The sequence below is a fragment of the Engraulis encrasicolus genome, chromosome 5, assembly GCF_034702125.1.
Source record: "Engraulis encrasicolus isolate BLACKSEA-1 chromosome 5, IST_EnEncr_1.0, whole genome shotgun sequence".
Taxonomy (NCBI): Eukaryota; Metazoa; Chordata; class Actinopteri; order Clupeiformes; family Engraulidae; genus Engraulis; species Engraulis encrasicolus.
In genome coordinates this window covers 52,814,295-52,824,294 of record NC_085861.1, presented here as the reverse complement: position 1 = coordinate 52,824,294, position 10,000 = coordinate 52,814,295, and the positions used below count along the sequence as shown (strand labels likewise).

Sequence of the window (10,000 nt, the reverse complement as noted above, 5' to 3'; positions counted from 1 at the left end):
CCGCCTAAGACACTGAACCAGATATTTCACTTCCTATCAATTACGCAGCCTCAGTCAAGCATTCAGTGTACACACACACATATATACACACACACACACACACACACACACACACACACACACACACACACACACACACACACACACACACACACACACACACACACACACACACACACACACACACACACACACACACACACACACACACACACACACACAGGGAGGGAGCCGTCTGTGTACACATGATCACACACATATGCATAATCGCATGTACAGTACGTGTGCACTGAGAGACCGCAGTGACAAGGTTGAGTGCATTTGTGTGTGTGTGTGTGTGTGTGTGTGTGTGTGTGTGCGTGTGCGTGTGCGTGTGCGTGTGCGTGTGCGTGTGTGTGTGTGTGTGTGTGCGCGTGTGTGTGCGTGTGCGCACGTCCCTGAAGGGCAATCTCTGCATGAGTCCTATCGCACAGAGAAGAAGAAGGAAAATGACAAGAGAAGAAGGATATACGGTTCTCTATGCGACAGTCTCTCTGTTGATTTGTCTATGTTAATTCAACATGGGGACCATCGTCTAGTCAGGCTGAACCAAAGTCATCTGGATTGAAAGACTTCTAACCGCAAAAAAGGATGCTAGTGTGTGTGTGTGTGTGTGTGTGTGTGTGTGTGTGTGTGTGTGTGTGTGTGTGTGTGTGTGTGTGTGTGTGTGTGTGTAAGAAGAATAGCAACAGTAACTTTTTATGGTTTATGGAAAGAGAAGATTCAAGGGACTTTTTCAGCCTATTCCCAGCACAGCACCATGGGAGGAAATAATTAACGGTGTCCACATGGTTCTATGAGCCTATTGGGGAACTATGTTGTATGCACACGCCAGATATTGATTGAACGACAACAGACTGATCACAAGAGAAATACAGAGCGAGAGAGAGCTTGTGTGTGTGTGTGTGTCTGTGTGTGTGTGTGTGTGTGTGTGTGTGTGTGTGTGTGTGTGTGTGTGTGTGTGTGTGTGTGTGTGTGTGTGTGTGTGTGTGTGTGTGTGTGTGTGTGTGTGTGTGTGTGTGTGTGTGTTTCATTGACTAGATGAACTTACTGGAAAAGTGGATAAACCAGTGAAGCATAAATGGCCCATCCTTTGACTCAGGAGGTCTTCCTGTTAGCAAAGTGTTTATGAGGTGTGTGTGTGTGTGTGTGTGTGTGTGTGTGTGTAGGGAGAGGGTTATATACATGTGTGTAAATGAGCGAGAAATACAAGAGAGTCAGAGGGCAAGGGAAGCATTCTCACACACACACACACACACACACACACACACACACACACACACACACACGAAGTGAGAGACCGTGAGTCACTCCAATTATTAACCTGACCAGAATTCACCAGCGCTGAATTAACCCCTCGTTAACCTGACCGGCGTTAACCAACACTGACAGCACCACAATCTTGTAAAGCCGCCCACTGGCCCAGCCCCCTGTGGCACACAATGCCAAAGCATTCTGGGAAAGAGGACAAGTCAGTATCCTGTGAGTCAGAGAGAAAGTGTGTGTGAGAGAGAGAGAGATGATGGAGAAGCAGGGGCCTTATAATACCGTGGGAATATACCTTGACTGCAACTAGGGCTGCACAATTATGAGAAAAATCAATATCACGATTATTTCAGTCAATATTGATATCACAATATTTTTAGACGATATTTATTTAAGGACCACTTAATTGTGCAAAATAATTCACAATCTTACCTCCCTTCAGCAGCTGGAGTGGATGGCAATAGAGCAGTGGTGCTCAAACTGTGGTACATGTACTACTGGTGGTACTTGAGACATCTCTGGTGGTACTTGGAATCATAGATAGAAGACTTCTATACACATCTATGCTTGGAATGCCATTATGAATCTCTCCTGTATTGACTGGAAAAGTATGGAAGGCCTTTACTGCGATAAATGTTGGTTGTCAAGGTGGTACTCGGAGAGCTCAATATTTCCTCAGGTGGTACTTCACATAAAATGTTGACTGAACACTTGAACCACTGATATAGAGAAACACACGGTGATGTTCTGCATGAGTGAACATTAGAAAAAACATTAGATCACTGCTACAGTAACATCAAAAATGCCTTTGTAGCTGAGCCAAAACCTCACTTTGGAAAGTCTGATCACATGGCAATTAGGCTCAAACCAGTATATGCTAAGAGACTCAAAACACATCCAGTCAGTGTCAAGATGGTCAACACCTGGACAGAAGAGGCACAGGATACCCTGCAAGGATGCCTAGAGACCACTGACTGGAGTGTTTTTAAAGAGGCCACTGAGGACATCCATGAGTATACAGAAACTGTGAGTGACTACATCAGCTGGTGCATGTCCACATGTGCTCCCCCTAGGGCTGTGCGTGTGTTTCCCAACCAAAAACCGTGGTTCAATGGGGATGTGAAACATAAGATCAGGTTGCGGCAGGAGGCCTTCAAGACGGGAGACCAGGTGGAATACAAGAAAGCACGTTATGAGCTGCAAAAGTCCATCAGAGCAGCAAAAAGGGCTCACTCTCAAAAACTGGAAAGCCACTATATTAGCCAGAACACACGCAGGATGTGGCAGGGAATTCAGTCAGTGACAAATTATAGGAGAACAACATCTACAGACTCCAGAGATACTACCCTTCCAGATAGGCTTAACACCTTCTATGCCAGGTTTGACAGACTGAACACAGACAATCCTATAAAAGCCCCCTGCGACTCCACCCTCACAGCCCACCAGGTGACTCACGCACAAGTCCTTAAAGTCCTCAAGCAAGTAAACCCCCACAAAGCCACCGGACCGCACCCCCAGAGTGCTGAAGGCCTGCAGTGAACAACTGGCTGGTGTGTATACAGACATTTTTAATTCATCTTTATCTCAAGCAGTTGTCCCACATGTTTTTAAAAAATCAACTATTATACCAGTTCCAAAAAGACCAGACACAAAAACTCTTAATGACTTCAGGCCTGTGGCACTTACATCAGTCGCCATGAAGTGCCTTGAAAAACTGGTCTTAGCCCATATAAATTATACAGTCCAGGACACTACTGACCCCTTTCAGTTTGCCTACCGTCCCAACCGATCAGTGGATGATGCAGTAGCAATAGCCTTACACCACACACTGGAGCACCTGGAGAGTAGCGGAGCATATGTCAGAATGCTTTTCCTGGACTACAGTTCTGCCTTCAATACCATCCACCCAGGCAGGCTGATTGAGAAACTGACAGACCTTGGCCTCCCAACTCACACCTGTAACTGGATTCTGGACTTCCTTATAGAGAGACCACAGGTGGTGAGAATGGGGGGGCGGGTGTCCTCTGAGCTCACAGTCAGTACGGGATCTCCACAAGGATGCTGCCTCAGTCCTAAACTCTTCACACTGTATACCCATGACCTTCTCTCAAGCCATGACAACACCATCATCATCAAATATGCTGATGACACTACCATCCTGGGGCTCATCAAAGAAGGGGACGAGTCAGGATACAGGTCTGTTGTGAACTACATCATTGACTATGGGGAGACAAACGACCTCATCCTCAACACAGACAAGACGAGGGAAATTATAGTGGACTTCAGAAAACATCCTCCTCCCCTACAGCCTCTGCACATTAAAGGGACAGAGGTGGTGAGGACTGAAAGTCATAAATTCCTAGGCATGCAAGTAACATCAAACCTGAGCTGGAGTCTGAACACCACATCCATCGTGAAAAAAGCCCAGCAAAGGCTGTACTTTATTAGGATGCTTAGGAAGGCTGGACTGAATTACCGCCCTCTTACCCAGGCCTACAGAGGACTTGTAGAGAGCATCCTCACAACAGGCATCACTGTCTGGTATGGCAACATCACTCAGGCTGAAAGGAAGTCTTTGCAACGAATAATCAAGACTGCGGAGAGGATTATAGGCACAGCACTTCCCTCCATGGACTCTATGTACAGCGCAGCCATAGGAGAGCAGAGAGAATCATTAAAGACCCACTCCATCCAGCTAACTCTCTGCTCAAACACAAGAACTGCATATACAAACTGAGACACAGTAGAGCGGACAGCATTCCTACCAGAAAAGCAAGGTTTTTCAACAGTTTCTTCCCAGCAACAGTGAGGCTGTTGGCAAAGAAGAACATTTGACACCTTTTTTATTATACTTTTGATCTCTTTGATTTTTATCACTTTTTAATGTATTTTTCTATTTAATTCTATTTATTGACTCAGAGGGCCTGCACAAGAGTTCCTATGTGCTTGGACTACTAGTTCATGCACAAATGGCAAATAAAGTACTTTGAACTTTGAACTTTGAACTTTGAGTGTTAGGTAGCAAGTCTGCTTTGTGCTCAAGTGGAAGGGAATGCATTACGGTCCGTGTATCATCCGATCATTCAATCATTCAATTCAAGCTGGCAAACGGAAAACGAAATAACGACTCCATATTTTGTTTTCCCGTTTGTCCATATGGCCAAAAAATGAGGAGTTGTGTTGATTTTCCTTTTCCCAACTCAAAACAGAACAAGTAATAAACGAGAAAACCAAAACGAAATAACAACTCTAATTTACGATTATTTGTCCCATTTCCCGCGGTGCTTTTCTATTGCTCGCCTAAGTAAGACACTATAGTGCACAAGTGGCTGCCAAACGCGCTGCTTTACGCATTTCCCCGAGGCCTATAATCAGCCTGCTGATGCTCCTACTCCACAGAACATCTTTCTGTTCTACTGGTAGCCCCTTATGTCGGTGCCTGTGGGTGGTAAAGATAACTCCTTTACGCACTGTACTGTGTCCGGTCCAGTATGTCTGACTCTACTCCATAGGCTAACTACATTAATAATTGTGACTATCCAATGGGCCAAGGCTCCTTCCACTAGATCATTTTATTATTACAGGTGGAATGAAGTTTTGACCATTGGTGCGTGAATCGGTAGAAACTTTTCTTCAACTATTGTGGTGCCGTCTGATAGCCTATTCCTGGGAACTGCTGCCAGCGAGGTCTCCTCCACAGTTGAGGCGTAGGCTATCTGGTTGCTATTTCTGCATGCCACATCAGCATTAGGCTACTATAGCTACTGTAGGTGAACATTTGTGAAAGGTGCTAGACGTCTCCATCCGACCGACCTACCTATCTGTCATAACACCATGGAACACCTCACTGGTTTTGGATGCGTTACGCATGGCCATTTAAACGTGGACCTGACATGTCTTTCCATTAAGATGATACTACTGTCCCTCGCTCTGACCACTAACCTACCCTACCAAGCGAGTCGGGTGAGTTGCATGTTACATGTGCTGTCTGTCAACCCAGACTGCGCGCAATTTGCCCCAAATGGCACCATGGTCAACTTGCATCTCGCGTTTGTGCCCGAAGTCACACACGGGCTGACGTGCCGTGAGAGACAGAGTGCAGCCTGTAATACACGCCATTATCTAAACTCTCTTCCTCGATTTGCGCTTGTGGAATGGCCCTTCGCAGACGCTTCCCTGGAGAAAACAGTTTCCACCCTGCCAGCCTAGGCACAGCTCTGGGCGGAACAATGTTGGTTGACATTTCTTCATTCAACATCCCAATTGAAATGACGCCTTGTGACATCACGAGGCCTCCACGAGACCATGGGAAGGCTAATGTACCGTGAAGAATAGAGTAAACAAATAAACGAAAATGACTGTTGAAATTTCGTTTGGGTTTCCATGTTTATGATTTGTTCTGTTTTAGGTTGAAAAACGAAAACAAACATCAATCCCCAATGTTTTGCTCATACTAAAAAACAGGAAAATGAAATAGGCTATTGCATCATTTTTTGTTTTTCCGTTTGCCAAATTGAATGGAATAATTGAATGATCGGATGATACACGGACCCATTACACTTAGCGTAACCTACCTTTTGGCAGTATAGACAAATCACAAATATTGTTTCAAAACGATATTCTGAAATTTGATATTGTTTGACAGCAATTGTGATATCACAACATTAGTGCAATATTTTACAGCCCTAACTGCAACTCAAAAAACAAGAATATTTTCTCACAAACACTAATACAACCTGCACGCAAACACACTGAGTGTACACCACCATGCTTACAAAGTGCACACAGTCATAACACATGGCCCTTTGCAGAAGCAGGCGCACACCAAAATAATACACATAAAAAGCACCAGAGACACACTTTTTTCTGTATGCTTGTGCCAAGCACCCCCTTTTCCTGACACAGGGAAGATGAAGGTCAGAGTGGTGAGATTTGGCAGCGTGAGGGAACAACTGGTTCCTGCTGACGTTCATCCCTAAAAGCATCAAACCAGCCAGCAAAAAAAACACATACGCACACATCATTTTAAGTAAGGAGACATATCAAACCAGACCACCACCCCCCCCCCCCACACACACCCACACACACACACACACACACAACTCTCCACTCTTTGCTGAGAGCACTGGACCAGACGTCGAGACCGTCGGTGCCGATAACCCCTACACCAAGAGTGCACTGGGGAAGAACACACTGTCCCACAATGCAACAGCAGAACAGGAAAACATCCGGCCGGCCCTCACTGATGAAGAAGAGAGAGAATAACAAACTCCCCTCCATCAAACTGACTTAGCAAAACACGGGAGTAGAGGGGGTAAACAAAGAAGCATCATCAAGCTGGGACTGCCCCTGACCTCAACAAACACACACACAAGGATACACAAAACCGTACACACACACACACACACACAGATACACACACACACAGATACACACACACACAGATACACACACAAACCGATACATACAGACAAAGACACAAACACAAACAGACACACAGACACAGGCACACAAACAAACAGATACACAGACACAGACACACACACTTCCAAAATAGTAAATTCAAAACAGCAGTTTAACCCACACCAAACTGCCCCTCATTACAGTAACCCCAAAATCCCCCTGGTTCTGAGAAGTGCTGGACGCGGTCCAAGAGGAGGACCAGTGGAAACTATCAGTCAGGGCCTGGTGGTTTCACAACCCAGTGGCAGCGCATTGGTTTGGTCCAATCCAGTGCTGTTTCGGGCCCCAGGCCCATGATGATGTGCTCCCATGAGAGGTCCATCCATTTTCTACTGGAGCAGCCCACCAAGTGTCCCGCGAGATGCTTCACCACAACAGCTGAGCTCAACCCGCACCAAATGGGGCACGGTCGAGTCGACACACGGCTGACGCATGATGAGGTACAGTACACACGAGACACGCAAGACTCATCTGAAACATAGCAGACTCATCTGATGTACGCGACACATCTGACACGAGACATGCATCTGATGCAAAACACACACATTTGTCGCACGCGACAAGCGGCACACTCATCACAGAGGACAATAGACTCACGACACACATCTGGACCACTTTGTCCCTTTGCAGTTAGGGGTAAACAGTGACAGTGTCACTGTGACACACATCTGGGATCCACACTCACACGCGAACACACACACCTGTGTTCCATGTTATTTGGGGCTAGATGTTTTTAGACTTGTATTTACGTAATGTTGTAATTGTCTATGTCTGTTCAGTGATTGTTTGTTCTATGGCTCCTTCACGCAAGACAAATTCCCTTCAGAGCAATAAAGGCTTGACTCATTTCATTCATTCGTTCAATTTCCCTGTGGCAAAGGGCTAGAGCAAAACAGTCACTCCAGCCCGGCTCCCAGATTTCAAGAAGGGTCCAAGGTAGCAAACTCTAACCTCTGGCGACCGCAACACCAAACTGCCAAGCCCACGGGAATTGCAGTCAGAGCAATTCCACAGTACTGGATCAAAGACTAAAAGGTTGAGAAACTGCCCTGGCTAGCACTTTTTCTACCAGCAAATAAACTGTTTTCCACCAGTTCTCAGGAACAGTCTGTTGTAACCTTGATGGCACACCAATATCCCTTCTAGAGAAAAAGTGGCTCACACAGAGATCTTGCTCAGACATTAGGGGTGTAAATCACAGCCTCCATGACGATACGATACGGTATCGATTTCTTAAAGCAAGGATTTGATTATATTCGACACTTAAGAATCCCCACAATACGATACTATTCGATTTCATTCGATTTTTTTCCAATTGCTTTTCTTTCTCTATTATGTTATGGAGCTATGGCATTGGACAGGCGCCAGCGATTCAATTATTTTCGATAATTAAGAATGCCGTATTCGATACGATTTTATTAAATCGTTAGCCGAAGGATCAATGCATCGATACATTTCGATTATTATTTACACCCAAACAGACATAATGGGGTGGAACTGGCAGTGTTATGGATAGCTGTCTGTGTCAGCAGTTGACACCCAGATGTGTTACATTGCTTGTCCTTAACATTTTTCTACCGGGTCTTCATGTGATCGACCAAGCAACGGCATCTTGGCTAAGCACTTCTGGTGTTTTGCTGACTGACAATACAACAGTATAGGTCCACGTCTGACAGGAATATTGTGTACAATGTCAAGGAGACAGACAAAAACCTCTCCAGACAGCAGGAAGATGTATGTACTGTAGTCTAGAGGCAATACGTATGGCTATGTCTTGGGAATAAACAGATTCAATAGAGTCAGAGGAAATCTAAACTGAGGGAGATACAAAAGCCGATCCGGTAACATGCACACAGTGCACACTCACACACCGTCACTCCCTAACACTTCTACGAAAACGGCTAATAATTTACACACGCACACACACGCACGCACACGCACGCACACACACGCACGCACACACACGCACACACACACACACACACACACACACACACACACACACACACACACACACACACGCACACACACGCACACGCACACACACACGGTGAGGTTTGTAATAGGAAGAGTAAAACCAACATTGTACAGTAAAGTGCTAGGCACTGCAAACAGGTTAAAAGTTTGTGGTCCAGATTATGCCACACTTGCGTCATTGCAGTTTGGCATATGCAGTCTCTGCGAACACACACAACCACAGCCTGATGAAGACAGTAAATCTTATAACCCACGCTGTTAAAGTCAGTAATTTAGGGACTCTTACCAGATGAATTTAGTTAATGCTAATTGTAAAATGTGCTGAAATGTAAATCACCATCTCCATTTGACCAAAGTGGAACAGTGCGCTCTTTTACAGCATTACCATTAGGGCTGGGTATTGCAGCTATGTTCCTGTATCGATTCGATTTCGATTCTGAGGGTTTTGAATCGATTAATCACGATTCGATTCGATTCAATTCGATTCACTCCAAATCGATTCAATCCGTTCCCTTTTTGGTGCAAGGATTTCCCCCAAAAGATGCTGTTGCCTATTTTTATATAAAAATGTCAAAGGGCTGTGGCTTGACGGTGTTAACAGATTGCTAATTTGTAATAAGTAGGCCTAGGCCTAATTGACTAATACCTACTGGGTATTTTCCATAGACCTAAATGAAACAAAAAGAACAAAAAGAAAAAGAGCAAAAAAATCGATTTTGTGCCCTGTGAATCGATTATGTGAATTTTAAATGATATCGATCGATTTTCGATTGAATCGATTATTTTACCCAGCCCTAATTACCATAACATCCACATTCCCATCAAACACACACACAAAACTTTGGGCTGGCTCTACTTAACACATTGAATACCGGCGTTGCTCACGGAATTATGTCGTAGAATACCAGCGTTCTAAGCCCTTTTTAACGTTTTTTTGTAGACTCACAGCTTATTATGTGATAGGGCCACTGAAATATGTTATGACTCGTTTGAAAGTGGAGACGCTGCCCTCTTAGTATGTGAAAACTGTGTGTCTCTACGAGCTTTTATTGCCGAGTAAACCCACGCTAAACCGAAGTGGGTATCCATGGAATTCAGCTACAATCGGAGATATTGAGGTTTTTGTGAAGGGTGCGCTTCTTCAGAATGTGACGAGTTTGAAAGGGGATGAGTTGGTTTTAATCACAATTTGGTGCAAGGTTAGCTCTGACACACATCTTCCTGCACGCCAAGACACACCTCCTGCTCTAAACCA

At 44.9% G+C, this 10,000-nt stretch overlaps 1 protein-coding gene across 1 annotated transcript in view; it reads right to left on the bottom strand.

Moving 5' to 3' along the window:
* cdkal1 (CDK5 regulatory subunit associated protein 1-like 1) overlaps positions 1 to 10,000 on the bottom strand; it is a 366,482-nt gene that overhangs the window by 290,886 nt on the left and 65,596 nt on the right. The window lies entirely within an intron of this gene.